Source organism: Ovis canadensis, chromosome 6 (genome assembly GCF_042477335.2).
Source record: "Ovis canadensis isolate MfBH-ARS-UI-01 breed Bighorn chromosome 6, ARS-UI_OviCan_v2, whole genome shotgun sequence".
NCBI classification, from domain to species: Eukaryota; Metazoa; Chordata; class Mammalia; order Artiodactyla; family Bovidae; genus Ovis; species Ovis canadensis.
The window spans coordinates 73,601,614-73,627,240 of NC_091250.1; the positions used below are offsets into that span (position 1 = coordinate 73,601,614).

The window sequence follows — 25,627 nt, forward strand, 5'->3', positions numbered from 1 at the left end:
TGTGCCTGTGTAAACTGAGATTTGGTCCAGCTTCGGGAAGCAGACGAGCAGGTGAGGGCGTTAACCCTGCCAGTGAGAAATGCCCACGCTCGTCTTGAGTGCCTTGTGTGCCTGTGTGGTGGGCCTATGTGGCTGTTTCCACATGCACCGAGGCAGACTCTGAGGATGCTAATGCCAATCCTCATGGTAAACATAGCATTAACATGCATACACTACCTTGTATAAAATAGATAGCTAGTGGGAAGCTGCTGTATAGCACCGGGAACTCAGCTTGGTACTCCGTGATGACCTAGAGGGGTGGAATGGGCAGGGTGGGAGGGAGGCTGAGGAGGGAGGTGCTGTATACAGGCTTACGGCTGATTCACGTTGTTGTACAGTGGAAACTAACACAACATTGTAAAGCAATTATCCTCCAATTTAAAAAAAATTGTCAGTAACTATAAAGAGAAATGCTAATGTTTTGTCCCTACACCACACTTTTTTTTTTTTTTCATAACCTCCAGGGTGCACAAACCTCATTTGAAAATTCAAGGTTTTCGCCAGGCAGTTAAACACAACTCAGTCTGTGGCCAGGACGAGTGTCAGGATCTCAGAGTGGAGTTTAACACACCGGAGTGTAAGGAAGGCTTTTTGAAATAATGGCTCACCTGGAGCTTAAAACCACTATTTTACATACAGAATTGGATATCTTCTTATTAAAAAGTAGTTGATGTTATTGTTCATGAATCTCCGGTGGGACAGAGGCCTGGTTCAGAGGTCAGAGGGACTGACTTCCTAGACTCCAGTCCTGTCAACCATCTATAAAGTCAGTGGCCTTAGGCAACACTGAGTCCGTTTCTTTATCTGTAAAATGGGGTAATCATAGTCACTGTCTCAGAGAGCTGCTGGGAGGACTGCATGAACCAGAAAGGGACCTGAAACTAGTAAGCATTTATGCCAATAAAAATTTTCACTAAAGAAAGTTTTATCAGAAGCAGATTTTACGCTAATTCCATTTCAAATCTTAAGCAAAAACAAAAAGACCAAGATGAGCGTCTTCAGCTCTCAGGATGCAATCCTGGTCAACCTTGAGCAACGTTTTTATAAGCCGGACATTAAAAACGAAACAAAACTGCTTAAGTGAACTTAATGGTGCTCTTATTTGGGCAAATTCCAGAATGAAAATTAGAGGACTGTACAGCCTGTTCTCCACGCCAGCTCTATATAAGGACTGTTTCCTTGGGGGTAGTCTCTGCATGGAATAGCTGTTCAGTACTTTATACTTCTGACTCTTTCCCAAAATCTTTTATAGCCGTCTGAGAACAGGCTTCCAGCCAGTCATTCAGCTACCTGACGGGAAGAAGAGATTTATAACTAAATTCTGGAACTGGGGCTTCGAGTCGTGCTGAAAGTAGGGAATTGACCTCTCTCTACGTTCTAAAAAGCCACGGTAGAAATATGAATCCGTCCTTAAGTTATCTTTGGCTTGCTTACAATTTTTACAAACACAAATTGCCAGTACTCAGAGTAATAAATTGCTGTCATCCCGCTTGTTTCATAAAAGAGTAATTTGTAACATAGGCATCTCAATCAGTGATTCTCTTGTTGAAAACTGAATAGTGAAGCAAACTGGCACTGATTCTAGCTGGCACAATGCTGGGTTCTTGGGTCATCCTGGCACCCTGTCTCACCACAGAGCATTATTTGCTGTGGGAGCAACTTAACCTGTGTCATCGTTTCTCCAGACTATTTGTAATGTTTGCTCAGAGAAATAATGCTATTAGCCCTCTTCTAGATAGGGGAGATCAGTATCTACCTGTGTTTGCCAGAGGAGACAATATGCATTTACTGCCAGAGTCATAAGCACAAAGCCACCATGGGAGGAAATCTTTGAACAGCATATAGATTAACTTACTGACGAAGGTCTAAGAGACATGATAGGGAATAGTTTTATAAGCTTAGCATGAAATTGTGTGTCCCATTGTATGCTTCATAGAGTATACTCAAGATGTTCCACAGAGAAAGGCCTCCATGATCAAAATACATTAGGACAGCATCTCAGACTTTTTGATCTGAAGATGCTTTTCATTCTTAAAAATTATTCAGTATCCCAAAGAGCATTAATGTGTGTTATGTCTATTAATACTTACTATATTAGAAATTAAAACAGAGATAGTACAAAGGTATTAATTGAAAAAGTGATAAGTTCCTTATGTGTTAGCCTGAATAGTTTTTTTTTGTGAAAACAATTGTATTTTCCCCAAAATTTTAGTGATAAAACTGATATCGTTTAATTTTGTTTGCTTGGGTTTTTGGTTTTTTTGGAAATCTCTTTCATGTCTGAATTAGTGGTCAATTATTAATTCGCAGCTACTTCTCCACTCATTCTGTTTGTGATATGTTGTTTTGGTTGAGCATATTAAGAAAATTTGGCTTCGCACAGATATGTACTAGGAAAATGGAGAAATATTTTTGAGCCTTTTTAGAAAATTATGGCTATTTTTCTTTAATGCTATACATAAACTAGACAAATGAAATTTCTTAAAGATTTGTTGCAGTGTGCAATCCGGAACCATATCAAAGCACTTTTTGCACTTTCTTATGTTAAAATCCATTAGTCTGTCTTGTGCTTTAATGAATATTTTAAGCACAAATGATTCCGTAACATAATGCAGTGATTATTCAGAAAATATTGGTTTGCTGAATTATACAGACCATACTCTAAAAACTGTTGTATTAGGGAAACAATATATTTTCTGTCTCACTCTTTAATTGTACATTTGTCCATTAAGTTTCTAAATTTATTGAACCATGAATTACATTTTTCTCATAACATCCGAGAACATCCCTCCAAACACATGTGGACACAGTAGCATAAGGTTCTGAGTTAAAGTTTAATTTTAAGTTAGAATCCATGGCAGAAAATTTAAAAAATCCACTCTGGAAGACAGCTACATGGATGACCCTGAGTAGGTCTTTACCTCATCATATGACAAAGAAATCAAGAGTTCCTCCTGGACTCACCCCTAGGAAAAGTGTAAAGTCTAAGAGAATTATCTCAATATTCTTTCCTTCTCCAGTTCTTCAGCTTTGTCTCTTCTAAGAAGAACATCAGCTTGGCCACTCACTTGAGTGTTACTTCAGATCACTCAGAAGAGTATTTACACTTTAATCCTTTTTTTTTTTCTTAAAAAAATCTACAAAGTAAAAAGCTCTGCTGCCTTTAAAAGAATTTCCAGCACTGAGTTTCAGGCAGTGGAAGTGTTGGGCTGGGGCTTCTGACTGTGTATGTTGCTGTTTTATGTCAATGAATGGAAAGAATGGATTTTGAATGAGGAATGACAAGGATTATTGAGCTGGTAATAAATGGAAGAGAAGTGTAGGCTGGTGTTAGGTGGGGGAATGGACAGTTCATGGGACCCGGGGTAAGGCAGAAATTGGGGTGTGTGGGAGTAGTTTTGCTATAAGGACCCACTCTTCTTCAGCTGACTTATACTTGTAACCTGTCCTGGATTTTCAAACACTGTTTCCCACTTTAGTTAGGGCTGATCTGGGCACAACAGTCTGTCCAGTCTGGGCACAACATGGAGGTTTCATAACTGTGATGGATGTCATGAATGAGCAGAGCTTCCCCTCCCCCACCCTCCCTAAGAGCATCGTGGATTTGCTAGAATCTTGCTAGCTTCATTTCTCCCTTTTCTAAGGAGGAAATGTTATCTCTTGCTGCAAAATAATGAAGTACTAAAACCTTAGGGACGAGGAGGAAAGAAAAGTATGCCAAAGGAGCATGGGGTAAGGGCTAGAGGAACTGGGTGACTGCATGAAAAGGTCTAGAGAGAAGTCTACTTCTAGAAAGACTTTTCGCTGCTGAGGAAGGCATGATTGAGAGAATGTTAGTGTCGTTTAAAAGAATGGGTTTCCTTTTCTATGATTTTTGGCAACGAAACTGCATTTCTTAAAAGTGAGCTATATTTGAGGCTGAACTCTGTGGGCTCCCATACTGCTCATTTTAAGAGTGCTTAACTATTGGTGTATTTAACTTAAGAGCAATAAAGGTTTCCTTTTGAAATTTCCGGTATAGGGCCAATATAGTCTCACATGAGACCCTCTAAGCACACCATCTTTCTCAATAACTGATGGACTGCTACCCCACCAAGCCTTTCTGGATTCATTATGTTACATATCAATTGAAAAGGTGGTCTAAAGTTATTTTCCTGTGATTAGCAGGTTTATAAGCCCACTATATAAGCCCAAGTTGCTTTGGCTGAGTTTTATGATTTAATTAACAATTTTAAAAAATTTGGTTTTGATCATAGCTTTGTTCCGGTTGCATTTTTACCCATCATTCATTTGTCTTAATAATTCCCCATCTGCTTGGAATTTTAAGTTATGACTTAAAATATGCATCATTTATTTCAGGATTTTCAATAGAGGCTGGCTTCGGTGGCATCTCTTGCTTGGCTGTTATATTTGCTGGCTCATTACGTTCTTTCTTTGCTGGAGTGAAGATCGAAATTATAACACTGAGCTGGAGTGTTTTTGTTCCTGAGGGTGATTATTCTGAAGAGCATAGTATTATTTTGCAGCTCTTCTAATCTAGCGCCTTTTTGCATTGAGTGTTCATAATTTTTAGATATCAGACAAGAGTCTTTCTTTGCTACTTAGGGAATGGTTCTGAGAAGGCTTTGTGGCATATGTTTTGGAGGATTTTTTCATGGATGTTAAAATTGCCACGTGGCATCTTTTATCCCATCCTGGTTGTTATGTAAGGTTTCACCTGGGGGCCCACTCAGTGGCTATGACGCAGGGCATGGGTGCACGGAGCAGTGTGTCTGTGTCCACCCATCAACACTCGACTGTCTGTCACCCTAGACAGAAGCCGGTTGCTTGGTACAGGGATTGGCAGGGACTCTTTTTCATCTATAAAAAGAATGTCCTGGACTGCATGAACTCCAAAGTATTTGTTGGAAGGTTTGGGTCCATGACACAGGATTGATTATGCAATTTATTTTTGGCATTGAGAGATGAGTCTGAGGGTTTCAGAAGCATCCACCTTGTGATCGGTGTCTAGATAATTTCTTTAGACATCTTTATTTTCAATGCATATCACTTTTTATAGCTTTGCATTTTCCCCTGATTGCTTTGCATTGGTAATTATTTTTAAAAATCTGTTCCTAAGAATAGACTTTACAAGTGTCTTGAACCTAAAGTTGACTTGTGTCTTAGAAGGACTTATTTATAGCCTAGACCTCCAGTGTCCAGGACAGTCACTGGTAGTAGTCTGCGGCTGTTGAGCACTTGGAGTGTGGCGGGTCTGAACTGAAATGTGCTATAAGTGTCAAAACAGTGGATTTCAAAGACTTGGCTGGAAAAGAAGAATGTAAAATATCTCGATAATTTTCTATTTTGGTTGCATTTTGAAATCACAATATTTTCTATATATTGGGTTAAATCAAATATAATAATAAAATTAATTTCATCTTTTACTGTATCTTTATGAATGTGCCTACAAGAAAATTTTAAATTACATATGTAGCTTTCATCTTCTACTAGCCAGCCTTCGATAAGCTACCTAGAAAAGATTTCTGGAAATAAGTTGAACATTTAATTCAGCTTTTCTGCTTTCCTTTGCTGCCTTCTATTTGTTAGTGATAGAATTTTGCTCAAAGTTACTCTCAAAAAAAATCACATTAAACACTAGGACCTGTTTTTAATTCTAGGTGCATATTATAGTGGTTAAGAACTCTGTGGGCTGCTAGTTTGGAATATGGTGAAAGAGATAAATCTCTTGTTTCTAATTTTTATCTTTTTGAGTGCTTGTCCCCCTTCTGGATGGTTAAGTGTTCACCCCACTAATTGCAGCCTGTGATCCTGAACCACCAACCAGAACAAGCCAACTGGAGACTAAGCCCAGTTCAGAGAAAGTCTCAAAAGAGGCTGGATTAGGAATGGGGCTTAGGGGAGGACTTCGATGCAGGATGTACCAGAAAACTACATGTGACTTCAGGGCAGGAAAGGAGCGGCTTTCAATTCCAGCAGAACATCAGAAGTCATCCTTTCCTGTCCTCAAGTGATGTATTTGACATGTTACAGATTTTACATTAATTCTTTCTTTGAAATGCAACTAATGTACATTTATTTGGCTGGGTGCTAGGGTACAAAGTCAAGTAAGCCATGATTGTCCCCTTAAGAAGTAGCATGATGCTTTATGTGCCAAATATAGATTCTGAAGGCTGCACCGCTGGGAGTTAGCAAACATCTGTAAGTTATAAAAGAGCAAATTTGAGAGACCGTGAGGAGGCCTAGTGTGCTCATAATAAGTGCCTGAAGTTATGTGAAAAGCTGCTATATACAAAATGAAGTAGACAATTTCTAAATTGCTCCAGAGGGCAGAACTAGGAACAAGAGAAATTTCTAGAGACTGATTTTTGGCTCCTCCTGACAATGATAGCATCAAATAATTAAATGGGTCATATTGAACAATGGACATGGCTGGAGGTTTCACATGGCAAGTCATCATCTTCCTGTGTCCACATATACTACCTGACAATGTTCTCTTCTGTTTCAGAAAACAGAATTGTTCCTTAATCTCTTACGCTGAAATGAAGTTGTTTCCTAAAATGTTTAGTTCTTCGTCATACCTCTGTCTTCTGGAGGGACCTTCCAAATGTAATTTGGAAGACATTTGAGTGGGTTTTAAAGATCCTCTAGGTATTTCCCAGGCTGATGAGTTTGGTGCAGATTGAATGGATGTCCTAAGTGGTGGCGCTAGTGGTAAAGAACTCACCTGCCAATGCAGGGGACATACGAGACACAAGTTCAATCCCTGGATCAGGAAGATCCCCTGGAGGAGGGCATGGCAACCCACTCCAGTATTCTTGCCTGGAGAATCCCATGGACAGGGGAGCCTGGCGGACTATAATCCATGGGGTCGCAGAGAGTCAGACACAACTGAAGCGACTTAGCACACACTCATGCACAAGTAGGGGATACAGCGCATCAAGCCAAAGTGGGACAAAGGTGTGCAGAGTTGTCCATTGTGGCTGGAGCTGCTGTGATGTGATGTTTTGCAAATTGCATGGTCAGAGATGCGACAGGAAAGAAAGACTGGAGTCAGGTTTTACAGGGCTTGATCTATGTTGTTAAGGATATTGGGTATTTTTCTTAAGAAGGTTGTGCTATGTCAGCCATGAGAGGTATTAGGGAAGTGAAATAATTAGATTTGTTTTCAGATTTTGAAGTAGTGAGATGAGATAGAAGAGGGAGATCAGTTAGGAGGCTATCACAGTAGTCGTGTAAAAAATCAAGCAGTGTCTTGATCCACAAGTATTACACGAAGTGGTTCATTTCTGCTAAATTCATGTTGATGTCTTCTGATCACTTTCCTCTCCAGTACCCAGAAAATTTTTAATAGTCTGTTTATTGGCCTCTAATGGATCACAATAAACTGTGGAAAATTCTGAAAGAGATGGGAATACCAGACCACCTGACCTGCCTCTTGAGAAACCTATATGCAGGTCAGGAAGCAACAGTTAGACCTGGACATGGAACAACAGACTGGTTCCAAATAGGAAAAGGAGTACGTCAAGGCCGTATATTGTCACTCTGCCTATTTAACTTCTATGCAGAGTACATCATGAGAAACGCTGGGCTGGAAGAAACACAAGCTGGAATCAAGATTGCTGGGAGAAATATCAATCACCTCAGATATGCAGATGACACCACCCTTATGGCAGAAAGTGACGAGGAACTAAAAAGCCTCTTGATGAAAGTTAAAGAGGAGAGTGAAAAAGTTGGCTTAAAGCTCAACATTCAGAAAACGAAGATCATGACATCTCGTCCCATCACTTCATGGGAAATAGATGGGGAAACAGTGGAAACAGTGTCAGACTTTATTTTTGAGGCTCCCAAATCACTGCAGATGGTGACTGCAGCCATGAAATTAAAAGACACTTATTCCTTGGAAGGAAAGTTATGACCAACCTAGACATCATATTCAAAAGCAGAGACATTACTTTGCCAACAAAGGTCTGTTTAGTCAAGGCTATTGTTTTTCCTGTGGTCATGTATGGATGTGAGAGTTGGACTGTGCAGAAAGCTGAGCGCCGAAGAATTGATGGTTTTGAACTGTGGTGTTGGAGAAGACCCTTGAGAGTCCCTTGGACTGCAAGGAGATCCAACCAGCCCGTTCTAAAGGAGATCAGTCCTGGGTGTTCTTTGGAAGGAAACTCCAATACTTTGGCCACCTCATGCAAAGAGTTGACTCATTGGAAAAGACTCTGATGCTGGGAGGGATTGGGGGCAGGAGGAGAAGGGGACGACAGAGGATGAGATGGCTGGATGGCATCACTGACTCGATGGACGTGAGTTTGAGTGAACTCTGGGAGTTGGTGATGGACAGGGAAGCCTGGCATGCTGCAATTCATGGGGTCACAAAGAGTCGGACACGACTGAGCGACTGAACTGAACTGAACTGAATGGAAGAGAAAGTCAGATAAGACTTCCTGTCCTACTGATGCTGACATGCTTCGTTCCTAAAGAATGGTAAGAAAAATAACACAGAACTGAAATTCCTGGTCTGCTCTTGCTTGGTCTTCTGAGTATTGGTATCTCCTGTCTTAAAAACAAGCCAGCCTCTAACCCCCCATTTCACGTCCCCGCTTCCTCCAGTATCTGGTCCAGTCTCTGCTCCATCTTTCAAGAGTTGCCATGGTGGCTACCTTTGCTTCTACTTGCCCATTTTATTATTGTTTTTTCAATTGTTTAAGTGGAGGGTAATTGCTTTAAAATTTTTGAAATTTATTTTTAAATAAATAAAAATGGGGTCTTCATTGCTGCACACAGGCTTTCCCTAGTTGCAGTGAGCGGGAGGCCACTCTCTCGTTGAAGAGCGAAGGCTTCTCATTGTGGTGGCTTCTCCTGTGGAGCCTGGGCTCTAGGAATCAGAGACTTCACAAGTCAGCTCACAGGGTTAGTTGCTTCACAGTATGTGGAATGTTTCCAGACCAGAGATGGAACCCATGTTCCTTGCATTGGAAAGTGGATTCTTAACCACTGGGTCACCAGGAAAATCCCCATTTTTCCTTGGTTTACCAACTGGGCTTCTGTCTTGATCATTCCACTGATGGCTCCTACATGTCAGCAGTCCCTTGTAGCTTGTAAAATCTGGTTGTCCCTTCTCTGTACTTCTCTCATCCAGTAACTCTGATGTAGTCGACAAGACATTGTTTCTCCTATCTTAAAGCATTCTCTTCTTTTGGAAAACCACAACCTGCTATTTTCCCTTTGCCTCTAATAGTGGTTTCTACACAGTCTCCTGTGTTGGTTTTTCCTCTTCTTAATTCTGAGTCGTACGTCCCTTGAGACTGTCTTCTACATTTCTCTCTTTGACACACTTTCCAGATGAACTCATCATAGCAGTAAATACCGCCTATTTGATAGGGACTCTCAAAGTTAATTTATTGCTTAGACTCACCAGTGAGTTCCAGACTTATCTATCCAACTCTGAACTTGACTTCTACTTAGCCACTACATAGGCATTTTGAACTCAACATGGTTAAAATAGAACCCTTGAATTTATTCCCCACTAACCTGTGGTTTTTCCGTCTTCTGCAGCTCTTAAATGACAATGACAGTTGCTACAGCCAAAATCTAGGAGTCATCTTTCTCCTATATTTCTCTCTTTCCTTCACACTCTCATCCAAATTACTCAAGACCCATTCCAAATCTGTCACTGCTCTGATTCCGTGGCTAATCCTGAGCCCACGACTTCACCATTTCTCATCTGGAATGTTGCAGTACTTCCTAACTTTTCTTCCTGTTTCCTTTCTTGCTTCTTCTTTCCACCTCTAGAATAGCTACCAATTCATGCCACTCGCCTGCTCGAAAACCTCTCTAAGGACTTCCTGATGTACTTGGACTAAACTCCTGTATTTCTGCTGGAGTTTCCACATGGACCTCATTTCCCACACTCTTCTCAGTGCTCTTTGGACCCCAGCCACCCTGGTGTTCACATAGCTAAAATGTGACAACCTACTTCTTCACACAAGGTCTCTGTATTTGTTGTTGCCTCTGCCTGGAGAGCGCTGCTCCCAGCTCTTCATGCAGTTGGTTCTTTAGACTGTTATGAACTCAGTTCAGCCTCATCCTCCAGCCTCCCAGTCAAAAGTACTCCCACACCAATCACTGACACTTCATTAGATTTTAATGTCTTTGTGGTGGTGGTGGTGGTTTAGTCCTAAGTCGTGTCCTACTCTTGCAACCCCATGGCCTGTAGCCCCCAGGCTCCTCTGTCCATGGGGATTCTCCAGGCAAGAATACTGGAATGGGTTGCCATTTCCTTCTTTAGGGGATCTTCCCGACCCAGGGATCAAACCCACATGTCTTACGTCACCTGCATTGGCAGGCAGGTTCTTTACCACTAGCACCACCTGGGAAGCCCTACAAAATGTTTTTGTCATGCTTATCATTATCTGGAACTGTCTTGCTGGTTTGTATGCTTCCTTGTTTATAGTCTTCTGACCTGCCAGAGCAACAAGAGAACAGGGCCCTTGCCTGTCTTGTTCCAGGCTAGACCCTGGCACCTGAACCATGCCTGCTACAGGGGGTTGCTTCATGAATGTATGAGTGGATGTTACCTTTTGTATTTGTTCTTGGAGGATGTGGTCCTCCTTTTTTATTTTTAATGTTTTGGCCAAATCTCTTCTGGAAACCCCCTGTGCAGCCATATTATTAATAGTTTATTTCCTTGTTCTTCCTCTTCTTCCTCATCAGTACAGATTTCTCTTGTTCAACCAGAATTTCAGTCTTAGACACCATCGCTCTCTTCCCATCCCTACTGAGTGTTTTTCCCCTCAGAGTCTTTGTTTATGATAGTAGTCACTGCCTCTCAGTTCTGCTGCACAGTTCTCTGGATTTGATGAACACAAAATTTGGGGGCATTATTGGTGAGAATTGTGGGAAAGATTTCATGAAAGCTGCGTAGTCTTTACTTCTCAGTAACTTTGTGGTATGTAGGTTAAATCCCTTCAGCTGTGATTTGAGCCCTTCTTTTTTGGCATCAACGATTTCCCCCCAAATAAAATGTTTTTCTGATTATAAAGGCACTTATGCTGAATATTAAAAAAATAGTACAATAGAGTTAAAATTAAAAGTTGTCCCTTAATCCCACCTCCTAGAGAGAAATCAACAGTAACGAACAGATTGGTGTATAGCCTTATAGATTTTATTCTTTTATTATATAAACAAATGTTTTTATATGTAATCAATTTATATATTCCTTTCTACACTTATCTTTTAAAAATAATTTTATTTATTTATTTATGGCTGTGCTGGATCTTTGCTGCTCTGCAGACTTTTTTGTAGTTGTGGCGAGTGGGGACTGTGGTCTAGTTGCAGTGCTCAGCTTCTCCTGTGTAGAGAATGGGCTGTAGGGTGTGTGGCCTTAGCAGCTGCAGTTCCTGGGCTCAAGAGCACAGGCTCAGTAGTTGTGGCTAACAGGCTTCATTGTTCCGTGGCATGTGGGATCTTCCCAGATCAAGGACTGAACCCATGTCTCCTGCCTTGGTAGGTGGATTCTTCACCACTGAGCCTCCAGGGAAGACCCCACATATCTTTTTAAACTCAGTCTCCCTTTTGAGATCTCCCTGTCTATATACGTATATATATGTGTGTGTGTGTGTGTGCTGTGCTTAGTCCCTCAGTCGTGTCTGATTCTTCACGACCCCATGGACTGTAGCCCATCAGGCTCTTCTGCTATGGGTATTCTCCAGGCAAGAATACTGGAGTGGGTCGCCATGCCCTCCTCCAGGATATACATACATACATATATATATATGCTGTGCTGTGCTGTGCTTAGTCACTCAGCCGTGTCCAACTCTTTGCAATCCCATGGACTGTAGCCCGCCAGGCTCCTCTGTCCATGGGGATTTTTCAGGCAAGGATACTGAAGTGGGTTGCCATGCCCTCCTCCAGGGGATCTTCCCCACCCAGGGATCAAACCCAGGTCTCCTGCGTTGCAGGTGGATTGTTTACTGTCTGAGCCACCAGGGGAGCCCAAGAATACTAGAGTGGGTGGCCCATCCCTTCTCCAGGGGAACTTCCTGACCCAGGAGTCGAACTGGGGTCTCCTGCATTGCAGGCGGATTCTTTGCCAGCTTAGCTACCCAGGAAACATATATATATATATATGTGTGTGTGTGTGTGTGTGTGTGTGTGTGTATATATATATATATATACAATTAACTATAGCTATAGTTATATTTTAGACATTTTTGATAATGGTAGAGATGTGTCTTTTGCATGACTACAGTTTCGTGCAGCAGGGAGAAAGGAAAGGCTAGCTTCATGATTGGTAGAAAGTGACAGCATAAGCTTTGTTTAGCTTTGATGAACCATTTTGGTTATGAAAAAAGAGCATGACCAGGATGGGCTGGAAGTGACTCAGAGATGTCTGATCTGTCTATCGTTAGAAAGAAACAAGATTTGGAGCAACAAAGCGAATATAAGCAAGTTGGACACATCAAACTAAAAAGCTTCTGCACAGCAAAACAATTAATAAAATGAAAAGATGGCCTATAGAATGGGAGAAATTATTTGCAAAGTATATATCTGATAATGGGTTAATATCTAAAGTATACAAAGTACTCATACCTCTCAGTAGAAAAAAAATTTGATTAAAAAATGAGTAGAGGCTTTCTGCCCACAGATGCTGCTGAGAAAGCATTGTTGAAGTCTCCCCTACTTCCAATGCCATCACGTTTAAGTCAGAGTCTCCCAAAGAGCACAAACAGCTGCAGAAGCTCTTCATTGGAGGATTGAGCTTTGAAACAACCGATGAGAGTCTGAGGAGCCGTTTTGAGCATTGGGGAGTGCTCACAGACTGTGTGGTGATGAGGGATCCAAACACCAAGAGCTCCAGACGCTTCGGATTTGTCGCATACGCCACGGTGGAGGAGGTGGATGCAGCCGTGCCTGCAAGGCCACGCAGGGTGGACAGAAGAGTTGTGGAACCAAAGAGGGCCATCTCAAGAGAAGATTCGAGAAGACCTGGTGCCCACTTAACTGTGAAAAAGATTTTTCTTGGTGGCATTAAAGAAGACGCTGAAGAGCATCACCTGGGAGATTATCTTCAACAGTATGGGAAAATTGAAGTGATTGAAATAATGGCTGACTGAGGTACTGGCAAAAAGGGAGGCTTTGCTTTTGATGACCATGACTCCATAGACAAGACTGTCATTCAGAAATACCACAACGTGAATGGCCACAGCTGTGACGTGAGAAAAGTCCTGTCTAAGCAAGAGATGGCTAATGCTTCATCCAGCCAGAGAGGTCGGAGTGGTTCTGGAAACTTTGGTGGTGGTCGTGGAGGTGGTTTCGGTGGGAATGACAGCTTTGGTCGTGGAGGAAGCTTCAGCGGTCAAGGTGGCTTTGGTGGCAGCCGTGGTGGCGGCGGATATGGTGGCAGTGGGGATGGTTATAATGGATTTGGTAATGATGAAACCAGTTTTGGAGGTGGCCAAAGCTGCAATGATTTTGGCAATTACAGCAATCAATATTCAAATTTTGGGCCCATGAAAGAAGGAACCTTTGGAGACAGAAGTTCTGGCTCCTGCGGTGGAGGAGGCTAATACTTTGCCAAACCATGAAGCCAAGGTGGCTATGGTGGTTCCAGCAGCAGCAGTAGCTATGGCAGTGGCAGAAGGTTTTAATTATTGCCAGGAAACAAAGCTTAGCAGGAGAGGAGAGCCAGAGAAAGTGACAGGGAAGCTACAGGTTATAGCAGATTTGTGAACTCAGCCAAGCACAGTGGTGGCAGGGACTGTGCTACGAAGAAGACATGTTTTAGACAATACTCATGGGTATGGGCAAAAAACTCTAGGACTGTACTTGTGACTGATTGTATAACAGATTATTTTAGTTTCTGTTCTCTGAAAAGTATAAAGCATTCCAACAAAGAGTTTTAATGTAGATTTTTTTTTTGCACCCATGCTGTTGATTGCTAAATGTAATAGTCTGATCATGATGCTGAATGAGGTCTTAAAAAAAAAGAACAGAGTAGAGGAACTGAATAGACATTTTTCTAAAGAAGACATACAGATGGTCAGCAGGTACATGAAAAGGTGCTCAGTATCACTAATATCAGGGAAATGCAAAGAAAAACCACAGTAAGATATCATCTCACACCTGTTAGAATGGTTGTCATCAAAAAGACAAAAGCTCAGTGTTGGCTTGGAGAGAAGGAAACCCTGTGGTCTGTTGGTGGAATGTAAATTGGGTCAGCCACATGGAAAACGGTATGGAGGTTTCTTGGAAAATTAAAGACAGTACTACTGTGTGATCCAGCAATCCCACATCTGGGTATATATACAAAGGAAATGAAAACAAGATCCCAGTGTATCTGCTCCCATGTTCATTGCAGCTGTTATTCACAATAGCTAAGATACGGAAACCACTATGTGTCCATTAGCAGATGAAAGGGTACAGAACACAAGGTACACAGATACAATGGAATATTACTCCGTCATGAGAAAGAAGGAAATTCTGTAATTTGTGACAACATGGATGGATCTTGAGGGCATGGTGCTAAGTGAAATAGTTAGAGAACGACAAACACTGTGTGATATCGCTTACATAGGGGATTTTAAAAAGCCAAAGTCATCGAAACAGAGAGTACAGTGGTGGTTACCAGGAGCTGAGGGTGAGGGAAATGGAGAGATGTCAGTCAATAAGTATAAAGTGAAAGCCGCTCAGTCGTGTCTGAGTCTTTGCCACCTCATGGACTATACAGTCGATGGAATTCTTCAGGCCAGAATACTAGACTGGGTAGCCAGTTCCCTTCTCCAGGGGATCTTCCCAACCCAGGGATCGAACTCAGGTCTCCCACATTGCAGGCAGATTCTTAACCATCTGACCCACCAGGGAAGCCCATCAATGAATATAAACTTCCAGTTAAAAGATGAATAAATTCTGGGGATCTAGTGTACAGCATGTCATTATAGTTACTAATACTGTATTATATACTTATAAGTTACTGAGAGAATAGATCTTAAATGTTCTCACCACAAAAAAAAGAAATGGTAATTACATGATGAGATGGAGGTTTCAACTAACCTACAGGGTAATATTTTGTAATATATGTGTATCAAATCAGCAGGATGTACACCTTAAACTTCTGCAGCGTTAAATGTCAACTATACCTCAATAAAGCTGTAAAAAAAAAAAAAGATACGAGAAGAACAAAACTAAGATAAAATCTTTTTTGTTGTTTTGTTTTGGTTTTTTTTTTTTGGCTATTACAAAAGTTTATTTAACAAAAAAGTTAAGAAAATGTATACAACCCAATTTTTCTGGTAATAATATGTGGAGAGGGGACACATGGAAGCGTTGATTTCTCTGGTGAACACAGCCATTGTTCATACTCGTTCCAAGGCTTCTAACATGATGATACTATTTCCTTGTATTACCACCATTCCAATATTGTTCTGTTGCCCACTAGTTGCCATCTCCACACATTCATCTATCACAAGATTCATAAAGGGATCAAATCCCCGCAATATTCCTTGGACATGTCTGCCACCATTTAATTTCAATGATAACTTCTTGTCCATAAATTTCTTCAACTCGGGAGGGTGAGCTTTGCTCATGATGTCTTCTGTGAGAGATCAAAGAAGCCTCCAAATGGAATTCGAGTGGCCCTCACGCTCCAGCTGAGATAAAATCTTCAAATAGGGAATTTCCTCATGGTCCAGTAGTTAGAACTCCATGCTTCCACTGCAGGAGGCACAGGTTTAACCCCTGGTCAGGGAACAAAGATCCTGCAAGTTTCAAGGTGCAGCCAAAAAAGTAAAATAAAATCCCCCAAATAAAAATGACAACAATAAAAACAAAAAAGGATTTTGGAGAAAGCTAAGCCTCAACAGGATGGGAAGCTGAGGCCAAAATGAAATTCCTGTTTTTGATGGCGAAGTTGGAAGAACGACCAGGGTCTTCTAAGGATAGGAAGCCTTGTTTTAGTTAGTTGCTATGTTGATTATGTTGCAGTAATTTCTCTGTCTGTCTTTCTCCCACCACAGCCTTCCCTTGCTGATATCCCCAAACAGATATTAGAGTCCACGACACATAAGAGGTGTGAGCATTATTTGTGGACATCAACAAAAAAGGACAGAGAAGAAATGAGTTATGAGTGATGAAAAGAAGGAGAGGAAAGAGAGCCGGTGTTCCCTGGGGGCTGGAATCCAGAGGCAGAGGGAACAGGAGGAGCTGTGGACTCCCAGGAACCCCTGGAGAATTTGGGGTGGATGCTGGGCTTCTCTTTCCTCATGAGAAGAAATTTTGATCTGATTTTTTTAAATCTCCCAAATGGCAGAATGACCCCTGCTGCCATCTGGCCTATATATGGATGTACCATAATTTAGTCAAGCCCCTATTAATGGTCTTCTAGATTTTCCTCATTTTCCTGTCTTTGTTATAGTTTTCTCTGTAACCAAAATCTTGCATAGCTTTGTGTCTGCTTCTAAGCAGTTATAGTTAATTAATATAGATTAATAGAAACAATGCTGCCTCCTCAAAAAATAGACTAAGAATACTTTGAATATGATCCTCATAGCAGCAGGCATGGCTTGGAGCCCATAGTTGCCCTGTGTTAGTTCCTTGATGTTAAATTTGGAGCCAGATCATATTTTAATTATGATGGCATGCTTTAATGGGATTCACAGCTTAAAAAAAAAACCAAACAACTGGAGATAAATTGCTCATGCATGTGCATAAATGCCACAGCCATGTGCTTCCCATTCTCAAAGCTTCATTTATAACACTGGGATTTTTGAAATCTGTTTTTGCCTTTCTCCTTCCACTTACACTATATTCTGGGTTTTCTCAGGACTGCTCATAATAAATGAGGTGAGTACCACTGACTTTTACAATGCAGAAGGGAGAAAGAAAAATTGTTTTATATTTTTGACCGTATTTGGCATTTGTGTTTTAAGAGGAAAATAAAATTACACTAAATAAGATTTGAGATTTTTCTTTTTGGCTTTTCTGTTAAATAAGTGAACAGACCAATGCCATCATGGAGCGTTTCTGGCATTTTCTGTGTAAAGCTAGCCTTACCATCTTTGATCAGTATCCAAAACCAGATGTACCAATGAATACTTCATCTATCAACTAACTTTAAATGATGCTATTTTTAAAAATAGATATACAACATATACTATTTTAAATTTCTTATTACATTTCTGACATATTTAATACTTCAAACTGCTAATTAGCATAATTCAACATAATTGTTCAATAACTTTTCCTTTAAAGGCTTTAGATGATATTTTACTTCTTATTGCAAATGTCAGTAACAGGGTGAGAGATGCAAAAGAAAATGAGCCCTACTTGGAAGCATGAAGTCTTACCCTCACTTTCTTTTTTTAGACTGAAAATGTGTATCTTGGAAATCAAAGTTTCAAAAGAAACAGTAACCCAAAGAATTTTAAGATTATAGATTTTAATTTGTTAGATAGTTTCTATGTGGTTAACTACTAGAAAAAAAAAAACTGCTCCTATTTAAGACTCAAAATGTGATCACTGGTTAAAAAATGCATGTGCGTAGTTCTCAAAATAAATAACCTACTGTAAATTTAGAATCTGCTGTGTCCTCTCTTTCATAGTTTTGATGTATGAGCCTCCCCTTCTTCGACTTCATCAGTGCTGAGTGCTTGGATTAAAATATCTATACTGACTCTTAAAAAATAGCAAATTCTTTTTTTGTTTGTTTTTTGTCTGCATCCCACGGCTTGCAGGATCTTAGTTCCTTGACCAAGGATTGAACCAGAGCCACGGCAGTGAAAATTCAGAGTCCTAACCACTGGACCACCACAGAATTCCCCAACAAATTCTTCTCATTGCAAGCAGAATGTTCTTATTTGGCTTCACCACAACTAGTGATGCATGCATGCTGCGTCTCTTCTTGAGACCCCACGGGCTGTAGCTTGCCAGGCTCCCCTGTCCATGGGATTTCCCAGGCAAGAATACTGGAGTGGGTTGCCATTTCCTCCTCCAGGGGATCTTCCTGACCCAGGGATCTAACCCGAGAGTCCCTTGTGTCTCCGGCATTGGCATTCAGGTTCTTTACTGCTGGCGCCACCTGGGGTGTGCAATTGGTAAAGATTGGTTTAATTCAGTCAGTGTGAACTGAACACTGTGCCAGGCGTAAGAGATAGAAGCAGCCTACGCCTTTGAAGAACATAGGGGGAACTTAGGTGAGGGTGGACGGGAATTTGGAGGACAGTTCCAGACAGGTGCTTCTATATTATCTGGTAAAAAGTCAGGAGGTACAGTTATCCCCAGGGCACTAGATGGACTCTTCTCCTCAATCAGGGGGTTTGGGAAAGTCATCTTGAAGAAGCTGACGTGTGAGCTGAATCTTTAAGGAGGAATGAGAATCAAGTGAAGAGACAAAGCCCAGAGCAAGGAAGAGTGTGAGGTGGGGCGTGGCCAAAAAGCCAAGGGAGGAGGGAGGTGGCATCTCACCTAGTGACTGCCTGAGATGGGGAAAGGGTGACTAGGGAGAAGATTTGAGGGAGAGGAAGCTTCCATTTGGGGATATAGGGTACTGGAGTGACTGGAGTGATGTGCGGTGGGCTGAAGCTCAGAGGACGATCCGGGCTAGAGATACGTAGCTGGGGCATGGCCATGGAGTCAGGACTATGAGCGTGGTTGACAGCATCCAAGGAGAAAGGAGCACCTGCGGATGTGATTGTTTTAGAGGGTGGGTAGGGAAAGGGGAGTCCCCAAAGGAATGCTAAGAGGAGACTCATGTGGTAGTGGTGTCCCCAGAGCCAAGGCATGGGAAGTTTCAGAATGAAGATAAGGACAGCAGTGTGAAGAGCAGTAGTGAAGTAAAGATTGTTGTTGTTTAGTCACTAAGTCATATCCGACTCTTGGCGACCCCATGGACTGCGGCGTGCCGGGCTTCCGTGTCCTTCACTATCTGCCGGAGTTGGCTCAAACTCATGTCCATTGAACCGATGATGCCTCATCCTCTGTCGTCCCCTTCTTCTCCTGCCCTCAATCTTTCCCAGCATCAGGGTCTTTTCCAATGAGTTGGCTCTTCACATAAGGTGGCCAAAGTATTGGAGCTTCTGTTTTAGCATCAGTCCTTTCAATGAATATTCAAGAGTTGATTTCCTTTAGGATTGACTGGTTTGATCTCTTTGCAGTCCAAGGGACTCTCAAGAGTCTTCTCTATCACCACAATTTGGAAGCATCAATTCTTCAGTGCTTCTTTATGGTTCAACTCTCACATCCTTACAGCTAGACAGAAATTATGAAATTTTCATTCTGCCTGGCCTACTTTTATTCCCTTTTCCAACTTGTCTCCATTCAAGACCATCCTTTTTTTTTTTAACCTCACCTATCTTTTGACCTTAAAAATGATAACCGTAACTAAATGATATGCCTCTTCATAATTTACAAAATGCTTTCACATATATATCACCGTATATAATATGCTCACCCACCCTTTGAGTTGGCATTTTAACTGAATTATAGTTGTTTAGGATTGAGGCTCAGACTTGAGGTCATAGATGCCTTGAAATTCCTCCTCTCTCTCTCTCTCATTGAGTATTTATTTATTTGGCTGCATCGGGTCTTAGTGGCAGCATGTGGGATCTAGTTCCCTGACCAGGGGTCAAACTCAGGCCCCCTGCATTGGGGTCTTAGCCACTGAATGACCAGCGAAGTCCTCAAAGCCTCTTTCTGTATTGAGGAAACTGAGCCTCAGAGAGATGTATGTTAGTATTAATAGTATGTGTGCCAAGTCACTTCAGTCATGTCTGACTCTTTGCGACCATATGGACTGTAGCCTTCCAGGCTCTTCTGTCCATGGGATTCTCCAGGCAAAAATACCAGAGTGGTTTGCCATGCCCCCCTCCAGAGGATCTTCCTGACCTGGGGATGTAACCCACATCTCCTGTGTGTCCTGCACTGGCAGGTGCGTCCTTTACTACTGGTACCACGTCGGAAGCTCAGACAGATGTGTGTCTTATGTCAGTTTCACCGCTATTTGGTGTGTCTTGGCACTAGAAACCAACCTCCTAATTTTTACTGCACGACTCTAACTGCAGAGTGGGAATATTGATGAGGTTCAGGCAACCTTGTTGAAACTCAGTACAGGAGGAGCTCTGGCCCATAGCTGAATATGATCCTGTACCTTTAAACCATCCTGACTCATCCACTGCTAATTGCAGGTAAGCGGTAAAACTAAGCACGCACCCTCCAGTCTCCTCTGTGATAGTTGCCCAAGACTCCCTCACACTGTTCCCACTCCCGTCCGCTGTTGGTAGACATTCACTCTTTTGGCCAGAGCAGCATCTCTTCCTCCTTATTCTGTCAGCAGCGCCTCCATAGGGCACACTCAGGAGACTCATGGCTGATTAGCATATTCTCTTACCTTGGCCTCAGTGGTTGGTTCAAGGGTGGGTTTGTGATCCAAGCAAGCCATGAAAACCAGAGTCAATCCTGGCAAAACAATCTCTCAGCTGCAGCTGCCAGGGACCATGTGGCCCCTGCCTGGGAAGGGCCTGAGAGAAGGAAGACAGCATGGAAGCAGCCCAGTGACGGATGGATTGCTGGGTCCTGATGGTGTCATTTGCTCACGGGATCCAGCCTGCCTGGAGCTGGAGCTCTCCCTGCACTTGGGGTGCACAAGCCAATAAAGTCCCCAGCTACGTTCAATCCTCTCGAGCGGCAGTTGCAACCGCAAGGGCCTTATTTAATATTTTCCTTTCTGCAGCTCCGTTGCTCCCCTGTGTCTTGATCTGACTCAGCAACTTTGACCCTCAAATTTTCTAGGATTTGCTTCAGACCAGTCTTACTCTGGGCCTCTTCAAGTTTGCCATACCTTGGTGGTTCCTTCCTTCCCTGTTGTCCCTCACCAAACCCTCTCATGGGATATTTTCTCATCACTCTTTTTCTAATATATTCTTTCTATTATTTTTTGGCCACATTTCGAGGTATTCCTTATCTTTGTTCCTCAACCAGGGATCAAAATCATGCCCCTTGCAGTGGAAGCCCAGAGTCTCAGTCGCTGGACCACCAGGGAAGTCTCATTACTCTCCTAGGAGTCAGGACTTATAAGTTATGAGCTGCCTGCACTTTGAATGAACTATTACTATTACTAATAATGACAGAAGAAATTTTTTCCATTAACCAAGCACTTTTAAAATTGTGATAAAATACACATAAGATTCACTATTTTAACCATTATTAGATGTACAACCCAGTGGCAATAAGTACATTTACTATGTTGAGCAGCTATCACCTCTATTCATTTCCAGGATGTTTTCATCATCCCAAATAGAAACTCTGTAGCCATTAAAAATAACTCCCAACTTCTCCCTTCCCCTGGCAGCCTCCATTCTGCTTGTTCTTCATGAATTTGCTAGTCTGTGCATCTCCTATAAGTGGGATCATATAATTTTTTTCTTTTATAACTAACTTATTTCACTTAGCATATTATTTTCAAGGTTTATCTGTGTTGTAGCATGTATCAGAATTTCGTTCCTCCTTAAGGCTGGAAGGCTGCAGTCCATGGGGTTGCTGAGGGTCGGGCACGACTGAGCGACTTCACTTTCACTTTAAGGCTGAATAGTATTCCACTGTATGTACATCGCATGTTTTGTGTGCTATTGATACATACTATTTTCATTTCTGCCTTCTGACTATTGTGAGCCATGCTGCTATGAACATTGATACACAAGTATCCCTTTGAATGAAGCCCTGATTCCAGTTCTTTCAGGTGTATACCCAGAAGTAGAACCACTGGGTCGACCCAGCACTTTGTATGTGCCAGGCACTGTGCTGTATGTATTTTATGTTCATTATTTTATTTAGTATTCACAACTTTATGAGGTAGTATTATTATTCCTACCTTAAAGTGAAGGAAACTGAGGCTCAGAGAATTTACCATGACCAAGGGCTTATCCTTTTCCATAAACAACCATACCTGTTGGACTCCAGAGGCTGTAGTCTTAGTCGGAATGCTGAGGCTTCTGTAAAATCATCCCCAGTTTCTTCAAAAAGCACATATAGAGCAGATACTGTGTGTTAGGCATTGGATAATCATGTGTTCATCACGCCTAGGGTGCTTGTTAGTGAATTGAGAGGAGGTACAGTCACCCTGTTCTATAAAGCCTGGCCTGGGAGGTGCCTGGCCCGTCTTTCATGCACTGTGTGTTATCGTCTCCATTTATATCACTGGACTTTATTCTTGCCCAGACGGTGACCAGTCCTGCCAGGCTTTTTCAGAGCTGCTTTCCTGGATGAATCCAGTCCTGTCTGGAGGTAGAGGGAACAAGAAAACAAGAAAAAAATATATATATATATACACATATATATATTCTGATTATGAAAATGACACATAATCATTACAGACAACTTGGGAAAATGATGGAAACATAGAGCAAAGAAAACAGAAATCACCCTATAATCAAGTTATTCAGAGGTAATTTTTTAATGAAAGTCTAAGCTAATATAATGCTTTGTTATCCTCCATCAGGGAGCTTCCTTGCTGGCTCAGTCAGTAAAGACTCCACCTGCAATGCAGGAGACCTGGGTTCAATCCCTGGGTCAGGAAGATCTCCCTGGAGAAGGGAATGACAACCCACTCCAGTATTCTTGCCTGGGAAATCCCATGGACAGAGGTGCCTGACGGGCTGTAGTGCATGGGGTCGAAAACAAGCCTGACGTGACTTAGTGGCTGGACCACTACCAATCAAAGTAGTTTGTTTTACTCTCTAAAACAAAGGGGAGAAACCAGTCCCTGAAGAGCCCCTATCCCTCAGCTGCCCCTACTGTGTTTGAATTACTCAGTTCTCTGGCTGCAGATTTATGTCTTCCTATGAAAGGCATTCATCCTGCAGAATTTGCCAGATGGTGCCCTGTAATGGCTCTTGGATTATCCATCATCATTAGAAGGAAATGCTTCCTATTCTGTCAGCATGAACTTTAACTATGTGGAAGGAATGTGTGCGCTTTGGAAGAAAGGTTCTGTGTGAGGAAAACGGAGAGAGGGAGGCCTCCCAAGAAGATGGCAGATCCTGGCAGCAAGCATCAGGACGCAGATTCCTTCCCTGGGTGCCTCCGTGGCGTCCCACAGCCTCCCATACCTGTCGGTCAGGTTGTGGTGGCTCCTTCTTATTTCACTGCTCTCTGGAGCTGCTAAAGTCATATGTCACCTTGTCCAAATTAGAAAAAGGCACCCCTTCCTTCCTGTGGCAGGAGGTGGCTGTGCTCCACGTGTGGACAGAAACCGGTACTGAGTGCACTCCACTTTCTTCCGGAAACATCCTTGTTCAGTGAACACACAAAGCTCTGTGTAGTGCTCCTGGCTTTGCCCTTTCGAGGCTCATCCCTCTCCAGGGATGCAGAGGCTGTAGATATTCCAAATCTAGGTGTTGCAGCCCCCACTCTAGGTGAGCCCTGGGTATGTGGTCCTCAACTTGACACATATTTATCGAGCTCTTACTATGCAAGCCTGGCCCCCATGGAAAGCTACCTGCTTCTCACCTTCTCTTTGGCCACTGCCACCATCAACTCTGTCTTTTAGAGACTAGAACTCTCAGAAGTCTCAGCTGTATTTATTGGAAGTTGTTTTGTCTACAGGTGCTTGAAATATCACTGTGTAATTACTGAATTTGTAGCTATTCTAATAAACAGACTCCTCATGTAGTTGCAGACATATCAACTGGAGCCTCCAAAACCACCTAAAACTCCCCTCATTCCTAATTTTATTTTTTTCATTTGAATCTGCTAAAACAAATTCTATTTCTTCTTTGGATTTTGGTTCTTAGACTTGGTCTCAAGACTTTCCTTCTCTTCAGCTACTCCTGAAGAGTCTCTCTTATAGCTATTGTTGTGTAACTGATATTTTCTTTGGTCTGGGGCATGCTGACCTATGGCTTCATTATACTAAGCACTCCTAATTTTTGCTTTACCACAGTGATGTTTGCATAAAAGCAAAACCAACAGTTACATTGTTGGTGGATGAATTTTTCATGTTAGAAACAATCTTTGTGCTGTTACGCAAATGCAATATAATTTTTGTGGGAAAGTGGGATACAGCATCAATTGAGCTTGTTGTTTAGTCACTAAGTCGTGTCCAACTCTTTTGCAACCCCATAGACTGTAGCCCTCCAGGCTCCTCTGTGCGTGGGATTCCCAGGCAAAGATACTAAAGTGGGTTGCCATTTCCTTCTCCAGGGGACTTTCCTGACCCAGGGATTGAACTCATGTCTCCTGCATTGCAGGCGGATTTTTTACTGCTGAGCCACCAGGGAAGCCCATGTCAACTGAAATACTTACATAAACATACAAATCGTTACATTTTTATCTGGTAACTCACCTTCAAAAATATGGGTAAGATGAGAGTCCCCTCAGGGCCTAGTAGCTAGGATTCTGGACTTTTATTGCCATGGCCCTGATTCAATCCCTTATCAGGGAACTGAGATCCTGCAAGCCATGTGGTGCAGCAAATATATGTATATATGACATAATAATTATTAAAATTAATTATATGTTAATATATATATAGTTAGGATGAAATTCAGATCATTATAACCCCCAAAATGGTAATGACTGCTGTATATATGGGGAGTGTGATTAAAAAGCTGCACTCTAGAGCTGAAAGATAGTGAGAAACTGTGCCTCAGTTTCCTCATTTGTAAAATGGCAATAATAATAATACCACTATTCTGCACTGTTCTAATGATGAAATGAGTTAATATATGTGAAGTGCTTAGCACAGGGCCTGACACACAGTAAGAGCTACGAGCATATAAGCATTAACTACTACATGAAAGATACTGTATGATTACCTTTGGGAAGCCAGACAAAATTTAGGTAGGCATTTTTATAATGTAGTATTAATTTTTTAATGCTTTACCCAAGCAAATTGTGATAAAATCCAACAATGACAAATACCAAATGTTTAAATGTTTTAAAACAGAGTGGTGGTCTGTTTTGCACACTTTTGATCATTGACTTACCCTAGGAGTTTTAGATGGCATATATTTGTCAGAATCAAAGTAAGCATAGTAAGTGCTGTGCCATGCTAAGCCGCTTTAGTCATGTCTGACTCTTTGTGATCCCAAGGACTGTAGCCCGCCAGGCTCCTCTGTCCATGGGATTCTCCAGGCAAGAATACTGGTGTGGGTTGCCATGCCCTCCTCCAGGGGATTTTCACAACCCAGGGATCGAACCCACATTTCCTTTGGTTCCCGCATTGTAGGTGGATTCTTTACCACTGAGGCACCAGGGAAGCCCTAATAAATAGTAGAACCCACATATTTCTTCCTTTTACATCTGATATTTCAGTTTGTTTCTGCCACTCTTCCTCAATCCCTGTGGCAAGATTCTCTGCTCTGTTTTGCTTCTTGCACAGTTTGTTTGGACTCTGCCTGCTCTCTTCCTCTGTGCATAAAGCAGCCAGCCCTTGCAGTGGGTAAACTTCAGAAAATTTAGATCTTGTTTTTGCAGCTTGTCTGTGCACAATAAACAGACGACCTGTGCCAGTTTTCTCCCAGGCTCTTTTTGGCACAGGATTGAAAACTGGCCGCTCTGGTCAGGAATGCTGCATGTTCTTCTGTGGGTGGCCGGAATC

General features: G+C 42.0%; 1 protein-coding gene and 2 pseudogenes across 6 annotated transcripts in view; 2 read left to right on the forward strand and 1 right to left on the reverse strand.

Moving 5' to 3' along the window:
• Positions 1 to 25,627, forward strand: part of TBC1D1 (TBC1 domain family member 1) — a 228,057-nt gene that overhangs the window by 12,277 nt on the left and 190,153 nt on the right. The window lies entirely within an intron of this gene.
• Positions 1,028 to 15,054, forward strand: LOC138442828 (heterogeneous nuclear ribonucleoprotein A1-like; annotated as a pseudogene).
• LOC138442470 (small nuclear ribonucleoprotein G pseudogene) lies at positions 15,300 to 15,681 on the reverse strand (annotated as a pseudogene).